General features: G+C 52.6%; 1 protein-coding gene across 3 annotated transcripts in view; it reads left to right on the top strand.

The window, feature by feature from the left end:
* creb5b (cAMP responsive element binding protein 5b) overlaps nucleotides 1–27,394 on the top strand; it is a 645,202-nt gene that overhangs the window by 48,326 nt on the left and 569,482 nt on the right. For 2 of the 3 annotated variants that reach the window (XM_072509393.1, XM_072509395.1), the window contains exon 2: nucleotides 24,879–25,007. The gene's annotated coding sequence lies outside the window, so the exon portion shown is untranslated. The remainder of the gene's footprint in view (nucleotides 1–24,878; nucleotides 25,008–27,394) is intronic. The other variant, XM_072509394.1, reaches the window with a different exon arrangement.

The following is a 27,394-nucleotide window of genomic DNA, read 5'->3' as shown; positions in this document are numbered from 1 at the left end:
TTGAGGGCGGCCTCTAGGCTGAACCCTATCTGTGCCAATCACTGATTCGATCCTACTCGTTCAGATGTGAAATTTAGGGAATGGAGGGATAAAGGTTTAGAGAAAGTGGAAGACTTATTTTCAGGAGGTTGTTCGCTAGCTTGGGGACCTGAAAGAAAAATATGGGTTAGTCATAGAATTTAGTCATAGAATTTACAGTGCAGAAGGAGGCCATGCGGCCCATCGAGTCTGCACCGGGCCTTACAAAGAGCACCCTACTCAAGCCCACGTATGTACCCATCCCTGTAACCCATAACCCCCACTTACACGTTTTGGACACTAAGGACAATTTAGCAAGGCCAATTCACCTAACCCGCACATCTTTGGACTGTGGGAGGAAACCGGAGCATGCGGAGGAAACCCACGCAGACATGGAGAGAACGTGCAGATTCCACACAGACAGTGACCCATCCGGGAATCGAACCTGGGACCCTGGAGCTGTGAAGCAACTGTGCTAATCACTATGCTACTGTGCTGCCCTTCACAGATGCTGATTGGATTCAGGTGTCTCCAGGTGCGTAGCTGGGTCAAAAAGTGCTTTTCAGTCTTTCCGATGAAGCAGCCTTCTACCATGCTCGAGAGGGTCTAATCTTGCTCTAGTTCAGAGGTGACCAGCACATTGAGTATATCAGCTGATGATGGGGAGGAGACAGGCTCTGTCGAGGATGTGAAGGCAAAGTGGATGGAAGAGCTGGGTCCACTCTTGGAAGAGGAGGTGCCAAGAGTGAGGCATTGAGGAACTCGACTTCGTCCTGTGTGAGGTGAGTCTCATCCAGATAAAAGTAGTGTTCCGAGCTTACCTTGCGAAGGCTAGAATGAGTCGATTTTTTAAAGGGGTGAATGACAGATGCGATCGATGTCTGGGGGGGTCTGGCACCTCATTCGTACATGTTCTGGTCATGCTCAAAGCTGCAGACTTTTGGAGGTCCTTTTTTGATACTATGTTGACAATCCTGGGCATTGGGATGGAGCCTTGCCCATTGGTGATGATTTTTGAGATTTCGGTTGTGCGAGAATGCCAGATGGGAGCAGACGTCCTGGCCTTTGCCTCACTGATGGCAAGGAGGTGGATCCTCATGAGATGGAGGTCATTTACACCGCCAAGTGCCTGGGCATGGCTGGGTGACTTGATGAAGTTTTTATATCTTGAGAAGGTTAAGTTTACCGTGAGAGGGTCAGTGGGAGGGTTTTACCGCAGATGGCGGCCGTTTATATTGTACTTTAAAGAGCTGGTCACTGTTAGCTTTTGGGGGTGGGGGAACAGGGTGGGTGGGGAGGACTTAGTAACTAAGTTTTACTGTTGTAAGGAAAGGGGGGTTTGGGGAGGGGGCTCTTACTGTTTAATTATTATTCTGTAATTTTGTGTATTTTGTACTAAAATTGTTTAAAAGTTTCAATAAAAATTTTTCCAGAAAAAAATTGGTTAATTCACTTGTGTTGTGATTCTGGGTCAGGTGTTGCTGCAATTGACTGCGCACTTGCCCAGGGTGTTCTAACAGCTGAAAGTCACTTTAACTCCCTGTGACTGTGAGCAGCCTCTAGCTTCACAGCTGAAGGCTACTGCAAATGAGGAATTGGCCTCGTTAGTTGTGAGAGGACTTCACACTCCTCAACTCTCAAGTGGCTTCTCGAGGGCACACTGCCATGTCTCAGAGGATGATTAGTGCATCGCATTTCAATCAAAGTTTGATGCCAAAACAGTGTGCCTGAACTCTCGCAGTATCAGCACCATAGAGGCAGCTGCCAACGAACAAACACTGAAGAGGAGGGCTTCAGCACTGGGGATCTTCTCGTGACCAAAAGGACAGTGCGTGGAACAGGGGATGGCACCCTAATGCAGGGTTTTTCAAAGTCAGAGTCACAACATGCAGTTGGGTCGCGGGTGGGTGACAGTAGGGTCGTGGATCGATTGGGCGCGCCGTTCCTGCAGTGGTCCCGATCACGGGAGGAGAGCCCGTCTTTTACTTTGAGAATGACGGCCAAGTTGGAAAATCCGGCAGAGAGTCAGCAATGGTTGGATGGTTAGTGCTCAGCAGGGTGGAGGGAGAAACATAAATGTCTGCGGCTCGGGGCTCACCCCAGTTTATGTGGAGATGTCTGAGTGTTGGCTGGTGTCTGGGAGGTCTTGTGCCCCGCATTCGGGGTGAGTGAGACTCGGTGCTTGAGGGGGAGATGAGGCCGCTCCAACCCCATGGTCAGGAGCTAGATCTCCCCCTTTTGAGTATTTTGAGCCAATTCCTGGTGCACCTGCACCCGAGGCTCGGTGTGCTGCTCCCCCTCCACCCCTCTAGCGCAGCTCCTCTCGGTGATTTATCTGGGGAAACTAAGCTTGTGCGGGCCCAGTCCTTCATCTGCTGGGACAAGCCCTGGTGACTGAGCCCCCCAACCCCTGTTTGTAGTGAGACCCAGCTCCTGGTTTGTGATTTGATTACAGGGGTTACTGGTCTGGGGTTTCTTTTTTTGGGGACCGGATGGGGGACAATAATTGGTAAAGCTCTGGGCCGCACTGAGTGCTGGGCTAAGAAACGACAGTCAACATGGTTATCCTCAGGAGTTGTGTTCATGACTTTTTACATTTTATTTTATATCTGTGGTTGCATTTTGAAAATAATTCCCTGAATCTACCGAGAAGGACTTCCCTCTTCCCGTACCGGTCTCCCTGAACAGGCACCGGAATGTGGCGACTAGGGGCTTTACACAGTAACATCACTGAAGCCTGCTTGTGACAATAAGCGATTATTATATTATATTGTTATATAAACCAAACTTTGGTATGAAATGACATGAACCCTGATAATCGTATCACTTATTCTGGTATTGGCGCAGGAGAGCGTAATGTTTGGAGAATGCTGGCTTCAGTGTCCTCGAGAATGAAACTTATGTGACACGACTCGAAATTGCGATCTTGACAAATTTTTGCATTTGGACTTGAATTATAATGCATTCTGGAAAAATGATGGATTTTTGAAGCTAGTTTGTGATATCAGCTGAAATGATGCTCTTTACGATTGGTTATGTTGTGATCTCTAGTGCCTACCTGTCCAAAATAAAATACTTATTGCAAACAAATGAAAAAGAGAATGGAGGCCGCTGACGTCTTTTAAATGAAAATAAATTAGGCTGTGCGAAATTTTCCAGAAAGAAGCAGCAGCAGAGAGCAGGTGCGTGCCCTGCACACACACACTTGATGTTAAGCGCCCTCCAGGTCTGTGCTTTTAGCACCAAATCACGGAGCAGGGTTGCTTCCATTTTCCAGCTGCTGGTAAGCAAGGCAAGTGAACTGTGAAGATGAATGGTTTTCTTAAAAGTAAGAGATGGCCAGAAACTCAAATAGGCAGTTTACCTATTGGACAGGATTTCACAACAGAATCTGCTCGAAGAGCTGCTGAGGAGAGTCCAAGGCAGGACAAAGCAGTGTTAGTGTTAGCTCTGTGCAGAGCTCCAGGGCCTCTGGTTAATAGCCTGCAAAGAAGAAACTTAACTCGAGAACAAAGCAGTATAAATGATTTCTTGAGGTATGGTTTTGTCCTTCATGAGGACCCACATGTGCCAGGTTGGCGAAAGATGAAGATGGCACAAAAGAATTGGCTGAAGTCTGCACCTGATATGTGCATTGTCCTCTCCTCCTGTGAACCTTATTCAAGTGAGATCATGAGGACCAAACAGGCTCCCCTTTTGCATTAAAGATAAGTAAACCTGGCGTTTGTCGCGAAAGTCGGCCGGCGTGGGTCACGAAGTTCGGCCGGTTGGTAAAAGTGGGTCCTGGGGAAAAAAGTTTGGAAAACACTATCCTAAAGGCTTGTCTAATGGTCCTGGCAGAGGTCTGGGGTCGAGGGGCTCCTGATGTGGCCGGGAGTGAGTGTTAAGAGCAAAGTTTGCCAGCACAACTGGCTCGGTGGATGGCACTCTGCGAGAACGAGTGAGACGTGAGGGTGGAGGAGACTTGGGGGATTTGAGGGTCCCGGGATAGAAGTCCTAACCAATTGTTGGTCTATCTCCTTCCTTCTAATTCCTTACAGATACCAAAATGGATAGTGATGTGTGGGTCCCGCAGTGGCTGCCATCGCGTTGCTGATGGAAGCCCAAGTGGAGAAGGCAGGCAGCAACAACGCGCAGGCTGGAGGCGGCACCCGATGTGCAGGGGGCTGCTGCACACCTTGAAGATCCGGCTGCCCATCAGGCCGAGGAGGAACCCAGAGGGGGAGGCCAGCGATGGCACAAGGTATACAGGCGTCATTGGTCTTTCGATGAGATGACATCAGCACGTGCCGTAGGAGACTCCGTCTCAACAAAGTGATAGTGCGGAGGACGTGGCACCCCGTAGAGAAGGAGGACACCCGCTCTGGTGGCCATGAAGGTCATCGCAACCCATCACTTTTATGCAGCCGGTTCATTCCAGGGCTCAAGCGGGGCCCTGGGCGGCATTTCACAAGGTACAGCCCACAGGTGGATCCGGGAGATCACGGATACCCTATATGCCTGGGCATCCAACTACATCACCTTTAACCTGGACCTTGCCCACCAAGGTGTCCGGGCTGCAGGATTCTCTGCCATTGCCGGGATGCCCCACATCCAGGAACACATGTTGCCTTGCATGCACTGGGGCATCAGGGTGTGCCCTTTATTAACAGGAAGGGGGTTCCACTCGCTGAATGTTCAGAGTATGTGCGGCCACCGGCTCTGTATCATGCAGTGTATGTATACTACCCCAGGAAAGTACATGACAGCTACATCCTACGACGGAGATCCCCGGCATCTTCGAGGACCACCCCAGTATGGGGACATGGTTCTTGCGGGATAAGGGATACCTGCTGAGGTTCTGGATGATGATGCGGGTGCGGAGGGGCCCTTTGATGTCAATACTGAGGCGTTCAAAGGGCCGGGACGCCTTCACCAGGTGGGCCTTATCTGGTCGATAGAAGTGTGGTTTACACTCCGCACAGATTTGGCAGTCCCTGGTTACAGCTTTGACCTCCTCGGTGGAGTAGGGCAGGTTGCGGGCCTTGATATAATGGGCGAGCCGGGTGACCCCCGGGTGGCAGAGGTCGTCATGGATAGCCCGTAGTCGGTCCTCTTGCACACTGGCACATGTGCCGCGGGACAGGGCATCTGGGGACTCGTTGAGCTTCCCAGGACGATATACTATCTCGTAATTATAGGTGGAGAGTTTGATTCTCCACCTCAAGATCTTATCGTTCTTGATTTTGCCCCGCTGCGTATTGTCGAACATGAAGGCTACCGATCGTTGGTCGGTGACGAGGGTAAACCTCCTACCAGCGAGGTAGTGCCTCCAGTGCCGCACGGCTTCCACGATGGCTTGAGCCTCTTTTTCGACCGAGGAGTGTCGAAGTTCAGAGGTGGCGAGGGTGCGTGAAAAAAACGCACCCAGTCTGCCTGCTTGATTGAGAGTGGCGGCGAGAGAGACCTCTGATGCGTCACTCTCCACCTGAAAGGGGACGGACTCGTCCACCGCGCGCATCGCGGCTTTGGCGATGTCCGCCTTGATGCAGTTGGGCCTTGGCTGCCAGAGGGAAAAGGGTGGCCTTAAATAGTGGGCGGGCTTTGTCCGCATACTGGGGGACCCACTGGGCGTAGTAGGAAAAAAATCCAAGGCACCTCTTGAGGGCCATGGGACAGTGAGGGAGAGGGAGTGCAGGAGGGTGTGCAGATGGTCAGGGTCGGGCCCGAGGACTCCGTTTTCCACAACGTAGCTGAGGATGGCTAGCCTGGTGGTGCGGAAAACGCATTTCTCCTTATTATAGGTGAGATTACGTTTTTGGGCGGTTTGGAGAAATCGGTGGAAGTTGGCGTCGTGGTTCTGCTGATCATGGCCGCAGATGGTGACATTGTCCAAGTACGGAAACGTGGCCTGCAGCTGGTACTGGTCCACCATTCGGTCCATTGCTCATTGGAACACCGAAACCCTGTTTGTGGCGCCAAAAGGGACCCGGAGGAAATGAAAAAGGCGGCCCGTCTGCCTCAAACGCCGTTTAGTGGCGATCCTCCGGACGGATTAGGAGCTGGTGGTATGCAGACTTCAGATCCACTGTGGAGAACACGTGGTAGTGAGCGATCTGATTGACCATGTCTGCAATCCGGGGAAGGAGGTACTCATCAAGTTGCGTAAACCGGTTAATGGCCTGGCTGTAATCAACCACCATCCGGAGCTTCTCCCTGGTCTTGACGACCACCACCTGAGCTCTCCAGGGGCTACTGCTGGACTCTATGACTCCTTCCTGCAAGAGATGCAGGACCTCAGACCTAATAAATATTCTGTCCTGCATGCTATATCGCCTGCTGCGAGTGGCTACTAGTTTGCAATCAGCGGTGACATTAGCGAAGAGGGAAGGAGAGTCGACTTTCAGAGTGGCTAGGCTGCACACAGTGAGTGGGGGCAGGGGTCCGCCAAAGCTAAGCGTCAGGCTCTTGAGATTACATTGAAAATCGAGCCCTAAAAGGAGGGGAGCGCAGAGGTCTGGGAACACGTACAGCTGGAAATTAGTGTACTCAGCTCCCTGTACCGCTAAGGTTACCGTCGTGCACCCTCGGATTTGTACCGAGTGCGACCCGGAGGCGAGGGAAATTGTTTGTTGTGCCGGGAATATCGGGAGCGAGCAGCGGCTTACCAGATCCGGGTGGATGAAACTCTCAGTGCTCCCGGAGTCGAACGGGCAAGGTGTCTCATACCCGTTAACCTGGACGGCCATCATTGAACTCTTGAGGTGCTTGGGTCGCGACTGGTCCAAGGTGACTGCGCTGAGTTGAGGGTAACCGGCGCTGTGGTCGGCTGTGCTGCGGCGGCCCCCCCGGTGACTGTCCGAGCAGGTCGTACGGGTCGTGCGCCGTAGCAGATGGCGCCCAAGATGGCGGCCCTCATTGATCAATCGTGGCGGGCGTCGAGGAAGATGGCGTCCAAGATGGCGGCCCCCATGAATCACACGCGTCCGGTCGCGTGGGGGAGGATGGCAAAAATGGCGGCCCCCGTGCGTCACACGTGCTGTGCGGAGTCGGAGTCGTCAGGCACACTGCCACATTGCGAGGTCTGCGGGCCTGAGAGTTGGTAGTCCTGGTCTGAGAGTTTGCGTGCTTAGGCTTGGCGAGGCAGTCCTTAGCGAAGTGCCCTTTTCAGGCCGCAACTGTTGCAGTGCGCGTTGCGGGCCGGGCAGTGCTGTCAAGGGTGTTGAGGCTGGCTGCAAAAATAACAAGGCAATCTCCCATGATGAGCGGGTGGGCGCGCAGCACAGGCCTGGGGTAGTCTCTGGTCGGGAGGACACGAGGGGGCCGGAAATGCAGTGAGGCTCTGGAAAGCGACCTCCAGTGAAGTCGGCAGTTTCACCGTCTCATCCAGGTCCTGGGCCCCTTTCTCGAGCAGTCGCTGATGCACGTAATTTGATCTGACCCCCGCAATGTCGACGTCTCGGACGGCGAGCTCCATGTGCTGAGGTCGCGCAGATAGACGTCGAGTGACTCCCTGGGGCGCTGGCGTCGAGTAGTGAGAATATGTCGCGCATAGACCTCTTTCACAGGTCGCACGTAGATGCGCTCGAGGATTGCGAGAGCGGAGGTATATGAGGTGGCCTCTTCGAGCTGCACAGAAATGCGGTGACTCACCCGTGGGTGGAGGAGACTCAATTTTTGTTCGTCCATGACGGATGGCGTCGACGACGCGGCAAGGTAGGCCTTGAAACACCGCAGCCTGTGTGAAAAAATGTCCTTCGCCTCTGCGGCCTGTGGATCGAGCCATACAATGGCCCACAGATAAAACCCACAGGGTTAATAACATAGAACATAACTGGTGAATTAACTGTATTTACAAACATAGAACATAACTGGTGAATTAACAGTATTTACATTCACCACAGGTAGCACAGTAGTTAGCATTATTGCTTCACAGCACCAGGGTCCCATGTTCGATTCCCGGCTTGGGTCACTGTCTGTGCGGAGTCTGCACGTTCTCCCTGTGGCTGCGTGGGTTTCCTCCGGGTGCTCCGATTTCCTCCCACAAGTCCCGAAAGACGTGCTGTTAGGTAATTTGGACATTCTGAATTCTCCCTCTGTGTACGCAAACAGGTGCCGGGAGTGTGGCGACTAGGGGCTTTTCACAGTAACTTCATTGCAGTGTTAATGTAAGCCTACTTGTGACACTAATAAAGATTATTATTATAAGATTAGCAGGGCAGAAGAAGTAGTCAGAAACTGAGTGGATTGACAAAGGAATATACGTGAAGGCTATTGAGAGATTTTTGACAGTACACAGGAAAGAATGCAGTGAAACTGAGATTAAAACAAAAATTGACAAGAAGAACAAGCAAAAGAGCCGATGACTATCGGAACAAAGACAGAATGAGAAATATATATGAGGTAGGGAGGAAAAGACTGGAAGAAAATCAAGAGTGACACAGAAAGAATTAGGGGTAGATATTTGTTTGCACTGCTTTTTGCAAGCGAGGGCCACCATTCATGACCTGAATGTGCCCATTAGAAACAAGGTGGGCATTTTATGAAAGTTGTGTACCAACCTAATTTCCCTATTGCCTCATGGACTCCATTGTACTTCAGGTAAATCAAAGGGGCTGAGTAGCGTTGGGAAGAAATCATGTGCTGTAGATAGCCTTATCTTCTTAAGTCCTTGGAAAAAAGATGGTAAGTTTCTGCCTTATGCACCTTCTCCACTCACACCTCATCCTTATTCTGATAAGTGTCATGAAATGGAAGCAGGAGATGGAGTGACCATGGACCTTCTACTTCCCTTGCCCTGGCCATCCTTCTGTTACCCTGGCCAACCTTCTTATGCTTTTCAATGAACAAGAACTCCTAGCCATCTAATGCAGCACCAGTCGGTGGGGCAAGAGGAAGACCACTGAGGAAGAGACACAGTCACATGACTTTACACGCTGCTACCCGTTCAGATACTGGCATTTTGTGTACTTCAGGCCAGTTTAAGGTTGGGGTTTGCATTTGGTGAGTCACCGGGCATGATTGGGCTGCAGCCAGGACAGAGAGCAGACTAGCTCATGTTCTTTTTTTTTAACAAATGTTTTATTAAAGCTTTTCCAACCAACGTTTTTACATAACAAAAATAGAAGTACAAATAATAATAAGAATAAAAATGAACAAGAATTATTAAACAAAACAAGGTGGGTGTTGTCTCCCTATAAAACTTACATTATATCAACAGCCCCCCCACCTGAGCCCCCCCCCCCCCCCCCCCCCCCCCGCCCAGGATGCTGCTGCTGACAATTACTGCTCCCCTAGAAAGTCAAGGAAAGGTTGCCACCGCCGGGAGAACCCCATCAAGGACCCTCTCAAGACAAACTTTATTCGCTCCAGGCTGAGGAACCCTGCCATATTGCTAACCCAGGTCTCCACACTCGGTGGTTTCGAGTCCCTCCACATTAACAAGATCTGTCTCCGGCCTACCAGGAAGGCAAAGGCCAGTACCTCGGCCTCTTTCGCTTCCTGCACTCCCGGATCCTCCGATACCCCAAATATCGCGACTGTTGGACTCAACTTCACCCGCGTGTCCAAAGTCCTAGACATCACCCTCGCAAAGCCCCTGCCAGAATTCTTTAAGCGCCGGGCATGCCCAAAATAATGGGCATGGTTCGCTGAACTCCCTGCACATCTCGGGCACCTGTCCTCCACCCCAAAAAACGTACTCATCCTTGCCGCCATTATGTGCGCCCGATGCACCACCTTAAACTGAATTAAGCTGAGCCTGGCACATGATGAGGAGGAGTTCACCCTGCCCAGGGAGCCGGCCCACAGGCCCTCATCCAGCTCCTCACCCAGATCCTCCTCCCACTTGCCCTTCAACTCCTCCACCGAGGCTTCCTCCACCTCCTGCAGCTCCTGATATATGTCCGACACCTTCCCCTCACCTACCCAGATGCCAGACACCACCCTGTCCTGGATCCTACGCGGGGGCAGCAGCGGAAATGTCCCCACCTGTTTTCTCAGAAAGTCCCGAACCTGGAGGTACCTGAACGCATTCTCCGGGGGCAAGCTGAACTTCTCCTCCAGCGCCTGCATGCTAGGGAAAGTCCCATCTATAAACAGGTCCCCCATCCTCCTAATACCTGCACTATACCAGCCTTGGAACCCCCATTCATCCTACCTGGAGCAAATCTATGGTTATTCTGTATCGGGGTCCACACAGAGTCCCCCTCCTCCTGCCTGTGTCTCCTCCACTGCCTCCAAATCCTCAGTGCCGCCGCCACCACCGGACTTGAGGTGTATCGCGGCGGCGAGAACGGCAGCGGAGCCGTGACTAGTACCCCTAGGCTGGTGCCGTTGCATGACGCTGCCTCCAGCCGCCCCCATGCCGCCCCCTCCTCCATCATCCACTTCCTAATCATGGCCACATTGGCCGCCCAGTAATAGCTGCAGAAGTTCGGCAGAGCCAATCCTCCCCCCCTCCCGGCTACGCTCCAAGAATGCCCTTTTAACTCACGGGGTTTTATTCGCCCATGAAAACCCCGTCACAATCCTATTCACCCGCTTAAAAAAGGACTTGGGGATGAAAATGGGGAGGCACTGAAAGACGAAGAGGAACCTGGGAGAACTGTCATCTTCACAGTCTGCACCCGCCCCGCCAGGGAAAGCGGGAGTATATCCCACCTTTTAAACTCTCCCTCCATCTGCTCTACTAGCCGGGTTAAGTTCCAACTCTTCCAACTTCTTCCATCGGGCAGGAAATACAGAAGTCTGAGAACACGCACGAACAGACTCAAAAAGAGCTTCTTCCCCACTGTCACCAGACTCCTAAATGACCCTCTTATGGACTGACCTCATTAACACTACACCCTGTATGCTTCACCCGATGCCGGTGCTTATGTATTTACATTGTATATGTTGTGTTGCCCTATTATGTATTTTCTTTTATTCCCTTTTCTTCTCATGTACTTAATGATCTGTTGAGCTGCTCGCAGAAAAATACTTTTCACTGTACTTCGGTACACATGACAATAAACAAATCCAATCCAAGTTGAGCCTGTGCAGGGCATCCCAGTTCTTGGCCGCTTGTATACCCAAGTACCGAAAGCTCCTCTCCACTATCTTGAGCAGGAGCTCCCTCAGTCTCTCCTCATGGCCCCTAGCGTGGACCACGAACAGCTCACTCTTCCCCACGTTCAATTTATACCCCGAGAAGCTCCCAAAGTCCCTCAAGATCTGCATGACCTCCCCCATCCCCTCTAGCGTGTCCGAAATGTACAACAACATGTCATCCACGTAGAGGGAGACCCGGTGTTCCTCCCCTCCGCGCACCAGCCCCCTCCAGTCCCTTGAAGCCCTGAGCGCAATGGCCAACGGCTCAATTGCCAGGGCAAACAGCAACGGGGACAGGGGACACCCCTACCTCGTCCCCCGGTGCAGCCTGAAATACTCTGACCGTAGCCAGTTCGTGGACACACTCGCTACAGGGGCCTGATACAGCAGCTTGACCCACCCTATGAATCCCTCCCCGAATCCAAACCTGCCTACCTCCTCCCACAAATACTCCTACTCTACCCTGTCAAAGGCCTTCTCCGTGTCCATTGCAGCCACCACTTCCGCATCCCCCCCCTCCGAGGGCATCATAATAATGTTCAGGAGCCTCCTCACATTCGTGTTCAGTTGCCTGCCCTTAACGAAACCCGTCTGGTCCTCCCCAATCACTCCCGGGACACAGTCCTCTATTCTGGTGACCAGAATTTTTGCCAACAGTTTGGCGTCTACATTCAGGAGCGATATCGGCCTGTAGGACTGTAGCGCACAAAGACTCACGAGAGACGAATAGAGATGAAGTCGATGAGGCTTTATTAAGCGTGACTTGTTCCCCGCAGTTCAGTAGCTGACTGGCCTGCGGGGGAGGACTCCAGGTTCTTATACTCCGCCTTCAGGGCGGAGCTAGAGGTCAACAGCCAACCAGGACCCGGGATCTGTCAGCCAATGACATCACGGCTTCACAGTCCCACATGACCCCTAATGCATACTACCACATTCATCCCTTGTTAAAAATGAACCCGGCGGGGTGGTGCTTCGTATGGTGGTAAGGGTTTACAAGGCTGGTCCTGGGAGGAAAACTTTTGCATGTCATCACAGCATGTACAGAGGTTTTTTTTTGTTTTGAACTATTTAGAGTAAAAGGGGGAAAACGTTCTCGTTACAGTCCACAATATAGTAGTGTTACATTGATGCCACAAGTCGGTCGGGCAGTCTGGTCGTCCTCGTCGATCGCCTCGGCCCCGGTGGTGGTGCTTGTTCCTGTGTTGTCGTCTCCGGGAGCCTTACGGTTTCTGCTTCCGCTTCACTTCTGGTCGGACCTGGGAGGAGGACTGATCCCCCCAGGAAGGGGGCGCTCGCGGGGTGCGCCGGTGGCAGGGAGGGGGTGATTGGTGTCGGGGGGGGTGTGCGTGTTGCCGGCGGGCGCCAGATCTCGCAGGGAGACCGTGTCCTGTCGGCCGTCGGGGTACTCCACGTAAGCGTACTGCGGATTCGCGTGGAGGAGGCGAACCCTCTCGACCAACGGGTCCGACTTGTGCGCCTGCACATGTTTTCGGAGCAGGATGGATCCTGGGACCGCCAGCCAGGTCGGCAGCGACGTTCCAGAGGAGGACTTCCTGGGGAAGACAAGGAGTCGCTCATGAGGCGTTTGGTTAGTGCTAGTACACAGTAGCGACCGGATGGAGTGGAGAGCGTCCGGGAGGACCTCCTGCCACCGTGAAACTGGGAGGTCCCTGGACCGTAGGGCCAGTAGGACGGTCTTCCAGACCATGCTGTTCTCCCTCTCTACTTGCCCGTTCCCCCGGGGGTTGTAGCTGGTCGTCCTGCTCGAGGCTATACCGTTGCTGAGCAGGAACTGGCGCAGCTCGTCACTCATAAAGGAGGACCCCCTGTCGCTATGGACGTATGCGGGGCAACCGAACAGTGTGAATATGGTGTTAAGGGCTTTAATGACTGGCCGCTGTCATGTCAGGGCAGTGGATGGTGAAGGAGAAACGGGAGTACTCGTCCACCACGTTCAGGAAGTATATGTTGCGGTCGGTGGAGGGGAGGGGCCCTTTGAAATCCAGACCAAGGCGTTCAAAGGGACGGGAAGCCTTGATCAGGTGCGCACCATCCGGCCTGAAAAAGTGCGGTTTGCACTCTGCGCAGATGTGGCAGTTCCTTGTGACTGTACGGACCTCCTCCACAGAGTAGGGGAGGTTGCGGGACTTTATAAAGTGGTAGAACCGAGTGACCCCCGGGTGGCAGAGGTCCTCGTGGAGGGTTTGGAGGCGGTTAATTTGTGCGTTGGCACATGTGCCGCGGGATAGGGCGTCGGACGGCTCGTTCAGCTTTCCGGGACGGTACATGATCTCATAGTTGAAGGTGGAGAGCTCGATCCTCCACCTTAAGATCTTGTCGCTCTTAATTTTGCCCCGCTGTGCATTATCGAAAATGAAGGCTACCGACCGTTGGTCCGTGAGGAGAGTGAATCTCCTGCCGGCCAGGTAATGCCTCCAATGTCGCACAGCTTCCACTCTGTCTTGGGCTTCCTTTTCCACTGAGGAGTGGCGGATTTCTGAAGCGTGGAGGGTTCGGGAGAAAAAGGCCACGGGCCTGCCCGCTTGGTTAAGGGTGGCCGCTAGAGCTACATCGGAGGCGTCGCTCTCGACCTGGAAGGGGAGGGACTCGTCAATGGCGCGCATCGTGGCCTTTGCGATATCCGCTTTGATGCGGCTGAAGGCCTGGCAAGCCTCTGTCGACAGAGGGAAGGTCGTGGTCTGTATTAGGGGGCAGGCCTTGTCTGCGTACTGGGGGACCCAGTGGGCGTAATATGAAAAAAACCCCAGGCAGCGTTTTAGGGCTTTTGAGCAGTGCGGGAGGGGAAATTCCATGAGGGGGCGCATGCGTTCGGGGTCGGGGCCTATTAACCCATTGCGCACTACATATCCCAAGATGGCTAGCCGGTTTATGCTAAACACGCACTTGTCCTCGTTGTATGTGAGGTTCAAGGCTTTAGCGGTCTGGAGGAATGTTTGGAGGTTGGCGTCGTGGTCCTGCTGATCGTGGCCGCAGATGGTCACGTTGTCGAGGTACGGGAACGTGGCCTGCAACCCATGTTGATCAACCATTCGGTCCATCTCTCGTTGGAAGACCGAGACCCCGTTTGTGACGCCAAATGGGACCCTTAGGAAGTGGTATAATCGCCCGTCTGCCTCGAAGGCTGTGTACTTGCGGTCACTTGGGCGGATGGGGAACTGATGGTAGGCGGACTTGAGGTCCACGGTGGAGAAGACCTTATATTGGGCAATCCGATTGACCATGCCGGATATGCGGGGGAGAGGGTACGCATCTAGTTGTGTGTACCTGTTGATGGTCTGGCTATAGTCTATGACCATCCTTTGCTTCTCCCCTGTCTTTACTACTACCACTTGTGCTCTCCAGGGACTGTTGCTGGCCTGGATTATGCCTTCCTTCAGTAGCCGCTGGACTTCGGACCGAATGAATGTCCGGTCCTGGGCGCTGTGCCGTCTGCTCCTAGTGGCGACGGGTTTGCAATCCGGGGTGAGGTTTGCAAACAAGGATGGGGGCTCAATCTTGAGGGTTGCGAGGCCGCAGATAGTGAGTGGGGGTATTGGGCCGCCGAATTGAAACGTTAGGCTCTGCAGGTTGCACTGGAAATCTAATCCCAGTAATGTGGGCGCGCAGAGTTGGGGAAGGACGTAGAGCCTGTAGTTTTTAAACTCCCTCCCTTGCACCGTTAGGGTCACTATGCATAAGCCTTTAATCTGTACGGAGTGGGATCCTGCAGCTAGGGAAATCTTTTCCGCACTGGGACGGATGGTCAAAAAACAGCGTCTTACCGTGTCGGGGTGGATGAAGCTTTCCGTGCTCCCGGAGTCGACCAGGCATGGTGTCTCGTGCCCGTTTATCAGCACCGTTGTTGTCGTCGTCTGGAGCGTCCGGGGCCGTGCTTGGTCCAGCGTCATTGAGGCCAGACGTGATCGTAGTGTTTGAGCGTCTTCCTCGAACCCCGTGGAGCCGTCGACACTGGGGTCCGTTGTTGCCGTCCAAGATGGCGGCGGGAGTGAACAAAATGGCCACCCCCATGCATTGCACATGGCTGGGGGGTCACAAGATGGTGGCGGGGGTGGACGAAATGGCCGTCCCCATGCGTCGCACAGGTCTGGGGGATCCCAAGATGGCGGCGCCCCTCCTCCCCTCGTGGTGGCCGGGACCCAAAATGGCGGCGCCTGCGGGTCGCACATGGGGCGCTGGGGGGGTTGGGGAGCGTCAGAAACGCGCAGATCGCCTTGTTCTCCGGGGACAGCGGTAGTCGGGACCCAAACTGGTTGCGCCTGTGGGTCGTACATGGGGCGCTGGACAGCGGTGGCCGGGACCCAAACTGGTTGCGCCTGCGGGTCGTACATGGGGCGCTGGGGGGGTTGGGGAGCGTTAGAAGCGTGCAGGAATCCTTGTTCGCCGGGGACCGCGGCGACCTCCCGGGACCGGCACACAGCTGCGAAATGGCCCTTTTTCCCGCAGCTCTTACAAATCGCTGCGCGGGCCGGGCAGCGCTGCCGGGGGTGTTTCGCCTGGCCGCAGAAATAGTAGCGGGCTCCCCCGGGACGACTTGGCGTCTGAACCGCGCAAGCCTGTGGGGTGTGGGGGAGGGGGGGGGGGTTTGTCGCGACGGGGGTCCACGGAGCCCAAGGGGCTGCCGCGCGGTCGGGGCCGTAGGCGCGGGCGTTTCACGCGGCCACATCTAGTGAGGCTGCAAGGGCCCGTGCCTCTGAGAGTCCTAGCGACTCTTTTTCTAAAAGTCTTTGGCGGATTTGGGAAGAGTTCATACCAGCCACAAAAGCATCACGCATCAACATGTCCGTGTGTTCCATCGCGTTTACTGGCGGGCAGCTGCAGGCCCGTCCCAAAATTAGTAGCGCGGCGTAGAAATCATCTATCGATTCTCCGGGACTTTGCCGTCTCGTTGCGAGTTGGTAGCGAGCGTAGATCTGGTTCACTGGGCGAACATAGATGCTTTTTAGTGCTGCGAACGCCGTCTGGTAATCCTCTGCGTCTTCGATGAGCGGAAAATTTCCGGGCTTACCCTCGAGTGCAGGACCTGTAGTTTCTGGTCTTCTGTGACCCGGCCGGGGACCGTTCTGAGGTAGGCCTCGAAACAAGTCTGCCAGTGTTTGAAAACTGCTGCTGAGTTCACTGCGTTGGGGCTGATCATCAGGCATTCCGGGATGATTCTGAGCTCCCTAGTTCTTTTAAGCACGCTTAATAAATTGTAGCGCACAAAGACTCACGAGAGACGAATAGAGATGAAGTCGATGAGGCTTTATTAAGCGTGACTTGTTCCCCGCAGTTCAGTAGCTGACTGGCCTGCGGGGGAGGACTCCAGGTTCTTATACTCTGCCTTCAGGGCGGAGCTAGAGGACAACAGCCAACCAGGACCCGGGATCTGTCAGCCAATGACATCACGGCTTCACAGTCCCACATGACCCCTAATGCATACTACCACAAGGACCCACACTGAAGCGGGTCCTTCTCCTCCTTCAAGATAAACGAAATCAATGCCTGCGACATCGTCGGAGGGAGGATCCCTTTCTCCTTTGCCTCATTGAAGGTTCTTAGCAGGAACGGGCTCAGTAGCTCCGAGAACTTCTTATAGAATTCTGCAGGGAAGCCGTCCGGACCCGGGGCCTTGCCCGACTGCATGTTTGCTAGCCCCCTGACTACCTCTTCCAATTCAATTGGGGCCCCCAATCACTCCACCCGCTCCACTTCCACCCTCGGGAACCTCAACCGGTCCATAAACTGCCTCATCCCTTCCCCCTCTCCAGGGGGTTCCGACTCGTATAACTTCCCGTGGAACTCCCTGAAGACTTCATTGACCCTCTCTGGGCTCAGCACCATGTTGCCCTCCTTATCCCGCACTCCCCCAATCCCTCTAGCCACCCCCCTCTTGCGCAGTTGTTGCACCAGCATCCTACTTGCCTTCTCCCCATACTCGTAGACTGCCCCTTTCACTTTCCTTAACTGCGCCTCCGCCTTCCCTGTGGTCAGCAAATCAAACTCCGCCTGAAGTTTCCGGCGTTCGTTCAGCAGCCCCCCCTCTGGGGCCTCCGCGTATCTCCTGTCTACCCAGAGTATCTCTCCCACCAGCCTCTCCCTCGCCGCCCTCTCCTCTCTGCGGGACCTGATGGAGATTAACTCTCCCCTAACGACCGCCTTCAAAGCCTCCCACACTACTGCCAGCGTTACCTCCCGTGTGTCATTCGCTCCCACATAGTTCTCAATGCTCCTCCCTATCCGCCCACACACCTCTTCGTCCGCCAGCAGCCCCACATCCAGTCTCCAGAGAGAGCGCTGACCCCGCTCCGCCCCCAGCCACAGGTCCACCCAGTGCGGGGCATGGTCCGAGACCGCAATAGCCGAGTATTCAACCCCCTCCATCCTCGGGATCAGCGCCCTACTCAACACAAAGAAGTCTATCCGCGAATAGACTTTATGGACGTGGGAGGAAAAGGAGAACTCCTTCGCCCTTGCCGCGCAAACCTCCACGGGTCCACACCCCCCATCTGGCCCATGAACTCCCACAGGGCCCTGGCCGCCGCCGGCCAATTCCCGACCTGGATTTGGAATGGTCCAAAATCGGGTCCAAGTCCGTATTAAAGTCCCCTCCCATAATCAGGTTACTTGACTCCAAGTCCGGGATCCTACCCAACACCCGGCTCATGAAGTCCGCATTGTCCCAGTTTGGGGCATATGCATTCACTAGCACCACCCGGGCCCACTGCAGCTTGCCACTCACCATTATGTACCTGCCCCCTTGTCCTCCACGATGCTCCCCGCCTCAAATGCCACTCGTTTACTAACCAAAATTGCCACCCCTCTGGTCTTTGAGTCTAACCCCGAGTGAACCACCTGTCCCACCCATCCTTTCCTCAGCCTCGTCTGGTCCGCGAGCTTTAAGTGCGTCTCTTGCAACATGGCCTCGTCCGCCTTCAACCCCTTCAAATGCGAGAACACGCGGGACCTCTTGACCACGTGATCAGCCTGGTCGGGGGGGTTGGCCACCCCCCCCCCCCCCCCCCCCCCCCATCCTGCCGACTAACCATCTCCCTTTTTCGGCCAGCCACGTGCCCCCGCCTCCCGATTCCAGCCCTCCCCTCGGCGCCTCCCAGCCTGACTCTCCATCCATTCCCCTCACCTGCCTTCCTTCAGTCAGCACAGCAGCACCTCTCCCCCCCCCCCCCCCCGAGACCCCCCCCCTCTGCCAAACATCTGCTTAGCTCTGACTTCCCCCCCACTATACTTCCGTGAGTCAGTTCACCCATGCTGACCCCGGCCGCTCCCGCCCCTATATGCCGATCCTAAACATGTTACCTCCTTCAGGCCACCCAACCCCCCCCTCCCCCACAGGGTAGAGGGGGCAAGCGCCAACCGGGACCTTCCCGTGCGCCGGACTACCCGTCCCGGGTGTTTCCCGCCCCCTAAAACCAAACCCCTGAAAAACAAAATAAACAACAAAACCACCGACCAAGCTGGAGCAGACAAGCAAATAATCTTATGCTTTACCCGCCATCTTACCCCCGGTCCACCCCCACCCGCACATTTCACCCCCATACAACTGTCCCTTTGTTCAGGTCCAGCTTCTCGTGCCTGATGAACGACCACGCCTCATCCGGCGTATCATAGTAATGGTGCCTGTACTGGTATGTTACCCAGAGTCTCGCCGGATGAAGGAGCCCAAACTTCACCCCTTTGCTGTGGAGGACTGCCTCGCCAACTCAGCTCCCAAGTCCTGTTAGAGGCGGATCTCGCCGTTCTCGTACCTACTGCTCCGCTCTTTCTTCGCCCACCGCAAGACTCGCTACCGGTCTGTCAAACGATGGAACCGTATCACCATCGCCCTCGGTGGCTCGTTCACCCTCGGCTTTCTGGCCAGGACCCTGTGCGCTCCATCCAACTCCAAGGGCCGTGGGAAGGCCTCCACGCCAATTAGCGTCCCCAACATCGTGGTCACGTACGTGTTCGCATCCGACCCCTCCGCTCCTTCAGGAAGGCCCAGGGTCCGCAGATTATGGCTCCGAGACCTGTACTCAAGGTCATCTAGCCTATCTTGCCATCTCTTCTGTAGCACCTCGTGCACCTTCACCGCCAGGCCCAGGATCTCGTCCTCATTCTCTGCCACCTTCCTTCTCACCTCCTTGATCTCCATCCCCTGCGCCTTCTGGGCTACCACAATCTTCTCCATGGAGCCAACATCCCCATTATAAGCTCCACAAAGCAACTTTTTAAGAATTCATGTTGTTCTTTGGCCCACTGGGCCCACACCTCCTGATCTTTTCCGGCCACCATTTTGTTTTCCAGGACCTTCTCTACCTTCTTCCCTGCGTTTGCACGTCTGCCGGTCTCACTCCTCGTTCTCTCCATGCAGCCCCCGGGGGAACCTCTCCCTCACCCGTTCCCACACCGGTCTCAGCCTCCAAATGCCACCGCCGTCCCGTTCAGCGGCCCGAAATACCGACCTCGGCGGGAGCTGCCGTGAACGCGTGACCTAGCAGGTCATGGCCGCCGCCGGAAGTCCGACTAGCTCATGTTCAAGCCTCCTGGACAGTGAGGTTGCAGACAGATGAGGAATTTGTTGGGGCAGACGACAGGAAAATTCTGATGATGTTGCAGACCAAGGTGCTTGAGACATTGGCAAGCCTGCAAGATACCCTACAGTCACTGGCTAGGAGCATTGGGGAATCTGCTCCACCATCCCACATGGCATCGCACAGAGCTTGGAAGCTCTTCCACTGTGGAAGAGATGGGAACCTTCATGCAGCACTGTTCAACTGAGCAATGATGGACTGTCTCCTGGCCGCTGTCTCAAATTCCACAGCAGTACAGGTGGAGGAGGCCTCCTCAAGTATCCATGTTGCATTGGAAGCTCATACAGAGGCATACAGGCTAAGAGTGCTGCCACAAACAGGTACCAACAGCTGCATGTGGATATGGATCTCAGTGCTCTATGGAGCATACAGTCCCTCAGTATTCCAGCAATCTGTACTCTAGTAGATAACTAGGACTGCTGAGGTGAAGCCTCAGGAGGCTTTGTTTTGCAAAGGAGGCTATGACAAAGTTGTCCTACCTCCTGTGGGTGTGGTAGTGGCACACTGGAACACAAATCTTCTGTCCTCTGTCTGGATGATAGCATTCATGCGCCCACCTCTGCCATTCTGCCAATGCCATTGGTGCTGCTTCTCTGCCGGACAGCCCAGGCTGTTGCCTCACATGCCAAGGCAGTGCACTCCAAAGCCAGACCCTCAACACCCAGAGTTTGGGGCATCCTGCAAGGCCATCTGCATCCTGCCCCCCCAAAATCAATGGCCTTCCAGCAGCCACTTGAGCAGCACTGTAGTGAAGCATTAGACTAGGCAAGGGCACCTGCAATACCAGCTCAAAGAAGGATAATTAGTTTTTTAAAACTATATTATTGATAAAAAATTGTTGAATGAAGGTTTTTGGATCTGGAAGGTTAAGGGCTGTTGGTCTTTATTGAATGATGCTTGTTGTGGGGACTTTGTGATGAAGACTCTGAAATTGATGTTCCATTAAAGCATTGTAGGGTACTTTATTTCAATTGAAGTGAACCTCACAATGTAGTCCCTCTTACTCTGCTCAGTTCTCCTGCAAAGGTGGCCTCCGGATCCCAGGAGATAATGGTTCTGGAGGATGCAGCACACAATCAAAAACATGGAAACCCTCTTTGTACTCCAAAGATCCAATCAAGCGATCAAAGCAACAAAACCTTTGCTTTAGAAAACAGCTGGCCCGACGTATTAGAACAGCACAGCACAGAACAGGCCCTTCGGCCCTCGTATTGTAGGTGGCTCGATGGCTTCCATCGAAGGCCCTCAGGCATTGTGAGGTGGAATGCCTGAAGGGGGCCATGAGCCATGTACGGTGGGAGTAGCCGTTGCTCAGGAGCAGCTCTCCCTTTGGGTGCCTTGGGACTGTTGCATTGCTGTTGAATAAAAGCATCTTGGGTACTACTAGGATCGTGGGCCTTTCACCAATGAATTTCTTGGTGTAATTTCATGAAAACTGCACATTAACAGATAGGCTGCCCTTGTGGTTGTGCTATCGCTCCCTGCTGATGTGGGGGCCTGCAGAGCTGCATGTGTGCCTTTGAAGGTGCCCGGCATGATCAACAAATCCACTATCATGGCAAACCTAGTGGAAGTACTTCGACAAGTACGGGTCAAAGTAACCTTCACGCTGGTCTTCTCTCTTCAGGAAGAAGCGGTTGAAGTCTCTTCTCCTTCTGTACAGCATCTCTGTTACCAATCTGTGGCGATGCTGTCACCTGCTCCAGCCTGCGAGGATCCCATTGTAAGGGTCACAATGATCCTCGTGTCTGCTGGGAAGGACGTCCCCACAATGGTTAGAGTCTCAAGTCACTGTGAAGGAGGTAGCACAACTTTGTTATAGCCTCCTTTGCAAAACAAAGCCTCCTGAGGCTCTCTCCTGGCTCATTCCTTTCTGGGGAAGCCTGCAATGCCAATCCCTTCATCTGCTTCCTTTTCATAGAGATTCCCCTCTCTGTCTTCTCCTCTTCTGCTCGTGTTGCAAAGCAAATGACTTTGCAACTAATACCCCAAACCTCTGCAAGGCTTTTCTGCCATCCTGTGGTAAACAAAAACCTCCAGATTTCTCCAGCAATTTGTCAAAGTGCTTTCACTAGCTTCACCTCAGAAGAACCTCTGTTTTGACTTGTTGAGTGGACCTTTAGATAGCCTCAGCCTCAGATTAGAGCAGCGTTTTTCAAACTTTTCTCCCGGGGATCCATTTCTACCAACGGCCAACCTTTGCGGCCCACGCTGGCCGACCTTCGCAACCCATGCCAGTCGACATTCACGACCCACGCCGGTCGACCTTCGCGACCCACGCCGGTCGACGTTCACGACCCACGCCGACCGACATTTGTGACCCACCATTTTCTCTTACGTTTAATGCGAGAGGTGAGCCTGTTTGGTCCTCATGATCTCACTCTAATCAGGTTCACAGGATGAGCGGGCTATGCACATATCAGGTGCAGGATTCAGCCGGCTCCTTTGTGCCGTCTTCATCTTTGTGAAGACGGAAAATCCAATCTCACGTATGTAGGTCATTGTGAAGGACAAAAGCAACAAAATGCTTGTTTTAGTCAGCTCCGGATACTCGTTGGAGATGCTACTTTGGAATGCTGACAGTGTCATTGATTTGTGCCGTATTTTTAATGTGCTGTCAAAGCTGAGGCGCAGCAGTTCAGTCAGCTTCATTTGGAGTCAGACTTGCCAGTCCATTGACAGTTTCCTTACTAATGCTGTTTTCTGCAATGTGTCGTAGCAATGTGTGAAACATGTAGTAATTTTGGCTTTGCACTTGCAATTGCCAAAATTTCAATGAGTTTTGGAAAGCTGCGATTTCTTCACAATGCCAAAAGCAATCATCTTCCTTCCCTTGCAATTTGAGGTTCAGGTCATTTAGAATTGAGAAGATGTCTGGCAAGGTAAGACATAATTAGCATCCAAGTTTCATCAGCAAACAAATCAGACAGAGAGGACAATTTCTCGAGGAGGAAAGCGTGGATTTCGTACCTCAGTTGGTAAACTCTGAGTAGCTCCCCTGTTGACTGATCATTACATTAACTCTTCAAGCGGGTGAAGTCCACCGTCATTGGGATTGACTGATCACTGTTTTGATTCAATGCTTTAATGTAGTCTAAAAGGTCAGCAAAAAACATATAGCCACCCTTCAGTACACAGGGGGCGACGATGTGATGATTTCCCATGGTTTTCATTATATCCCTTGCCAAACGTTCAGTTCTGCCCATGATTAAACCATGAAGAATATATACTCTCTCCAGCCCATTTGAGTAATGTTATGGGATGCAAAACAGATCGAGGTCGTAGCTTTGTTCATCATCGGTGCTCACCACGCAGTCAGCCACCACCATGCCGCGATCACACTTTGACCCCGGGTTCAGATCCCAACGCTCCCGCGCACTGATGAGCGGGCATGCATGCGCAATGTGACTGCATTTCTTTAGCTGGCCACGGCCGCCATTTTTAAAGCTGCTGGCAGCCGTCTGTTGCACGTGAATTCCTGCTATCGGGAACGCTGCAGTGGCTGGCTCCCGACACCCACCCATGACCCAGCCTTGTTCTCGACCCTCACTTTGAAAATGCCTGGGTTGGAGCCCACTTTGCTTCTTAATGCTTCTTGTTTCAGGAATGAATAAGAATGGTATTGTCAAACATTTTTTGACCAATCTTTGAACCTGATGTTTGATCAATTTGTTGATGTAATAACATCATGATCACACATGTTCAGTGTGTCTGGGCGAATGCAGAGGCCACACTCCTGTGCACCACTCCAGTTCATGGCCGGGATTCTCCGACCCCGCACCTGATCGGAGAATCCCCGGGGGGGGGGACGTGAGAATCGGGCCCCGATGGTGACTTCCCCATTCTCTGGCGCCGATTCTCGGGCGCCCGCGTGATTTCCGCCGCGCCGGTCGGGGGCCATTGACAGCGGCCCCCCACGCCGATTCTCCCGGCCCCGATGGGCTGAGTGGCCAGCGGGTTCGGCCGAGTCCCGCCGGCGTGGATTACTCAGATCCCACACGGCGGGACCTGGAAGGTGTCTCTGCGGGGGCTGTCCTGGAGGGGGGCAGGGGGATCCGACCCCGGGAGTGGGGGGACCCCCACGATGGCCTGGCCCATGATCGGGGCCTACCAATCGGCAGGCGGGCTGGTACCGTGGTGGCCTACTTTACTTCGTGCTGGGCCCCTGTAGGGATCTGCCATATTGCCCGGGGACTGGCGCGGATAAGGGAGGCCCCGCGCAAGCGCGGAAATACGCTGGTCATAGTGCGCATGCGTGAACTCGCGCGGCCGTCCGGCGCCGGCTGGAGTTGCGGGGATCACTCCGGCACCAACCTAGTCCCCTAGGAAGGGGAGAATTCCTCACTTTCAGGAAGCGTTGACGCCGAAGTCATTGGCGTCGGTTTTCACGCTGGCGTGGGGACATAGCCCCATTATTAGAGAATCCCGCCCCATGTATGTCATGTGGGAAGAGGCCATTGTAAAGTATCAGCTTGCCCTTCATGCAGATGACGTTTGTGCCCTTAGACTTCAGGACAGAATGAAAGATCAATGCATGGAGAGAGAATATCAAAATTGTGCTGAGACACATCCTTGTTTTATTTGTGCTTTGATATTATTATGCTGACAGTGATGCACCAAGTGCTCAGAGAGGAAGACTGACTGACTGAACTGGCACAAAACACATTTTGGTGCAAGATAATGCAAATACTTACAAGAAAATTACTTGAATCTTCATTATAACAGTGGTGTTAACATTTTCAAAGTAGTTCAATATTATTTTAATGGGAATGGGGTACTGACGTTGCCTAAGCAATGAATTAATAGATGCATTTTACTTTGGGACAGATTTTAAACCAGCCCACCCAGCTATAATGTGGTGTTTGTGATGTGCTCCTGCCTGCTGCCAGCTTCACCACAAAACCTTCTGAGTCAGCTGTAGTCCATGTTAGCAGGGGCCTCATGTAAATCATTGTTCCCACAATGCAATTAGGATCTTAATGCCATTTATATCAAATTGTGCAATTCCCGCCAAGTGTCCAACCAGTCAGTAATATCTGGTGTGATTGGTCTCCGAGCCACTGACGTCATATTTAAAGGGGCATTCACCTGCAGATGAGGGGATCATCAGATTGTTGTGCTGTTATTTTTTTTAGATGCTAGCAGAGCTTCCTAATTGCTGTTTCCTAATGTTTTTTTTTACTTTTCCTTGCCCTCATTAAGGTTTTTCTGCTTATCGCAGGTGCTCGTTCGTTCGTTTAATTTGGATGGAGAAATAGTTGGAGGAAAAGGAACAACTACAACTGCCTCAACAAGCTCAATATCTGGCATCAGGAGCAGCTAAAACAGCAGGTGAGGAATACTACTTGTAGGAGGCAATATTCAGTGCAGAGCCCAAAAGATCCTTGGACCTATCCAAAGGTTGCTCTTTCGCGGACTTTTGCATACTTTCCACTTGACTCTATGGTAGAACTCTTACTCCTGACTGAATATTCTGAGTAAAATGAAGGTACAGCAACATATTTCAAAGTCAGGATATTGTATGACTTCTAGGATAACTTGCAGGTGGTGGTGTTCCAATGCATCTGCTGCCCTTGTCTTTCTAAGTGGTAGAGGTTGCGGACTTGGAAGGTGCTGTCAAAGGAGCATTGCTGGGTTGCCAGTGATCCTGCAGCTAGTACACATTGCCACCACTGTGTGCCAATGGTGGAGGAAGTGAATGTTCAATGTGGGGGATGGTGTGTCAATCAAGTTGACTGCTTTCTCCTGGTTAGTGTCCAGCTTCTGTCATGTTGATGGAGCTGCACTCACTGAGGCAAGTGGAGAGCATTCCATCATTCTCCTGACTTGTCTTGTAGATGGTGAACAAGCTTTTGGGAGACAGGAGGTTAGTCACACTGCAGAATTCCCAGCCTCTGACCTGTTTTTGTAGCCATAGTATTTTTTTCTTATTCATTTACACGATGTGGGTATTGCTGGTTCGGCCAGCATTTATTGCCCATCCTTAGTTCCCCTTCAGAAGGTGGTGGTGGTGAGTTGCCTTCTTGAACCTCTGCAGTCCCTGAGGTGTAGGTACACCTACACTGCTGGTAGGGAAGGAATTCCAGGATTTTGACCCAAGTCTTGCTGCTTGTTCTTTGGGACTGTTTCATTATGTGGAGTTGGGAATGGTACTGAACATTGTCCAATCACCCAACTTCTGACATTATGGTGAAGGGAAGGTTATTGATGAAGCAGCTGAAGATGATTGGGCCGGGCCGAGGACACTACCCTGAGGAACTCTGGAGTGATGCCCTGGGTTTGAGGTGATTGATCTCCAGAATCATTACCAACTTCCTTTGTGCTAGATATGACTCCCAACTTGTGGAGAATGTCTCCATTGATTCACTTTGACTCCAATTTTAAAAGTATTCCTTAATTGTCCACTTGGTCAAATGCTACCTCAGTGTCAAGTTCAGTCATTCTCACCTGGTCTGTGAGAATTTAGCTCTTCTGTCTATGTTTGGAACAATGCTGTAGTGAGGGCTGGAGCTGGGCTAATTCTTGTGGAACCTAACTGAGCATCCGTGAGCAGCTTATTGGTGAGTTAGTGCTGTTGTCAGCAACATCTTCCACCTCTTTGCTGATGATCGAAGCTTGACTGATGGGGCAGTAATTGGCCAGCTTGAATTTATCCAGCTGGTGGACAGGACAAACCTGTGGGATGGTGTGCCAATCAAATGGACTGCTTTCTCTTGGATAGAGTCCAGCTTCTGGCAAGTTGATGGAGCTGCACTCATTGAGGTGAGTTTCCACTTCATTGGGTAGATGCCAGTACTGTAGCTGCAATGGAACAACTTGAACAGAGTGATACCACATTTTGAAGCACTAATCTTCCTCATTGCAGTTGGGATGTTGTTGGGTCCTGTAGCCTTTGCAGTATCCGAATGCGGTATCAAACTGGCTGAAGAGTGAAATCGACCAGCCATCACATTTTAGTGAGTTTAATCTGTATTGGTATCAGTGCAGGAACGTAGTTCAGTGTTCAATATATTTGGATGGGGAGTCAGTCAGGGAAAGAGATGCCTTTTTCATGCATCTTACAGAAATATGGCCCATCCTGGATTGCAACTTGGATTTTTTTGCATTTAACTATGCATGTGCACTCACTTGCTGTCTGCTTTGCGTTGTTTACCCCACCGTCACTATTTCTGAGAAATTTGACCCATTGCATTCCGATGCTGCTTCATTGGCTGGGACATTTGGCCTCCCTGTGTCCCCCCTCCTCTCATCAGTGGACTGGGAGGGTAAAAGGAAGTGAGATGTCAGGTGTGCCTGTGCCTTCTCACCACTGCTGGAAACTTACTTGCAGCCAGGTAGGTGCCAGCTGGCTTTCCTGCCCTTTGGCCAATTGAGGCCTGAAGTGTTCCCATATCTCTTTTTAAAAAAGTATTTAAGTATTGCTGAAAAAGGGGTCATGCTATTGAAAATTTTCATCTTGCACTTACCAGGACAAATGCAAGAATACCAAATTTCAAAAGGAGGAACAATATACACTGCACGAAAAAAGGGTGCTGACTGTTTGGCAAGTCGACTGATTGGTCCTGACATTACCATGGAGAATGCACAAGGGAACTATTATTTAATTCGTAAAATACAAAACCTGGGCAAATTATTTTAGCTTGCAGAGAACAGCTCCATGTGTTTGAATGTATGTAGCTTCTAGCAAGCGTTAAATGAGCTGCATTGCAAGCCTGATT

The sequence above is a fragment of the Scyliorhinus torazame genome, chromosome 6, assembly GCF_047496885.1.
Source record: "Scyliorhinus torazame isolate Kashiwa2021f chromosome 6, sScyTor2.1, whole genome shotgun sequence".
Lineage (NCBI taxonomy): Eukaryota > Metazoa > Chordata > Chondrichthyes > Carcharhiniformes > Scyliorhinidae > Scyliorhinus > Scyliorhinus torazame.
This window is presented reverse-complemented; position numbering and strand designations above follow the sequence as displayed.